Below are 1,844 nucleotides of genomic sequence, written 5' to 3' on the forward strand. Positions count from 1 at the left end.
AAGGAAGTGCGTCCGGGCAAAAAACGATTCGCCCCCCTGACTGCTGGGACCCACCAGCTACATCTTCGCAGGCAAGGAAGTGCCTGACAGTCGGGACCCACCTGGTCGAAGCGTACGTAGCGTTGTCATTCTGGTCGCGAACGTGTACGTACATATATACTGGTGGATGTAGAGGTGCACACGTGTCGTAGTAGAGGCGCGTACGTGTCGTAGTAGAGGCGCGCACGTAGCATGTACACGTACGTACAGCGGCCAGGGTGCAAGAAAGAAAATACGGCCACGTATGTGTACATACGGGCGGGGTCTCGAACGCCTACTCGCGCATACGTACGGCCAGGGCTCGTGTACTTGGCTGGGTTGGAACGGAGGAACAGCGTCGTCATCGTGTTCATGGGGAGGCAACGGAATGCATCGTGTTCATGGGGAGGCAACGGAATGCGTCGTGTTCATCGGGAGGCAACGGAACGCGTGGGAGCCAACCGGCTGGGTCGGAACGGAATGCGTGGTCGTGTTCATCGGGAGGGCTTGTACGCAACAGGCGGTGGAAACGAGGCCTGGCGTACCGCTCAACGGAGGAAACGGACATCCTACGTTCGGAACGGGGTCCTGTTGATCGGGAGGGGTCTGGCGTACCGCAAAACGGAGGAAACGGACCTCCTACGGTCGAAACGGGGGTCCTATTGATCGGGAGGGGTGTGGCGTACCGCAACACGGATGAAACGGACCTCCTACGGTCAAAACGGGGGTCCTGTTGATCGAGAGGGGTGTGGCGTACCGCAAAACGGACGAAACGGACCTCCTACGGTCGAAACGGGGGTCCTGTTCATCGGGAGGGGTGTGGCGTACCGCAAAACGGGACTCCACGGGATACTGTTCATCTCCACCGTCGACCTCCTCCAGCCTCCACGGGCTACCGTCGACCTCCTCCAGCCTCCACGGGCTACCGTCGACCTCCTCCAGCCTCCACGGGCTCCTGTTCATCCAGCCTCCATCGCGCGCTACTCCACCGGCTACTGTTCAACCACCCCTCCACGGGCACCCCTCCACCGTCTACTGTTCATCCAGCCCTCCACACCACGGGGTCCTGTTCAACCACCCCTCCATGGCACCCCTCCACCGTCTACTGTTCATCCAGCCCTCCACCACACACGGGGTCCTGTTCATCCAGAGGCAACGCCACCACTCACTGTTCATCCAAACCCCCCGCAACACTCACTGTTCATCCCAGAGGCAGCATCGATCGGCTTCAGTTAGCAGCAGTAGCGAAGGAATCGCTCGATCGGGTTCAGTTAACAGCCATCGATCGATCGCTCGGGTTCAGTAACGCGTAGCCTGCAGTGCAATAGCTCGGGTTCAGTTAGAGCCCAACGCCTCGGTCGGGTTCAGTTAGAGCCAATGCCTCGCACACACGCGCGTACATGTACGAGAGAAACGCGCATCGCATGGCCCCCGACCTCCCACTGTAACCGGGAACTCGCCAAAATTTTCCTCGCCCTCGCTTCTACCATGATTTTTTCCATCATGGACGGCCCAAAGAATGTCATGCAGCTGCGTCTCCGGCCCGCCCAGGACGAAAAGCCCATTTTCTGTCATGATTTTTTGTCATAGAAGTAGGAGCCCACCACATCTATGATGATACCGGGTTTTGTCATAATTATCGTCATAGAAGTGTCATATGTATGACAGAAAAAAAATCGTTCGGCCCAAAATGTCACAGATGTGTCTTTTTTTGTAGTGTAGTGGATGGAATTGCTTTTCCCGTGTCCAGTACTGAGCCAGAACCGCTGGCAGAATCACTGGGGACTTCTACTGTAGGAGCAAGGGAGGAAGTAGCTCTTGTGCAT

This window comes from Triticum aestivum, chromosome 2D, assembly GCF_018294505.1.
Source record: "Triticum aestivum cultivar Chinese Spring chromosome 2D, IWGSC CS RefSeq v2.1, whole genome shotgun sequence".
NCBI classification, from domain to species: Eukaryota; Viridiplantae; Streptophyta; class Magnoliopsida; order Poales; family Poaceae; genus Triticum; species Triticum aestivum.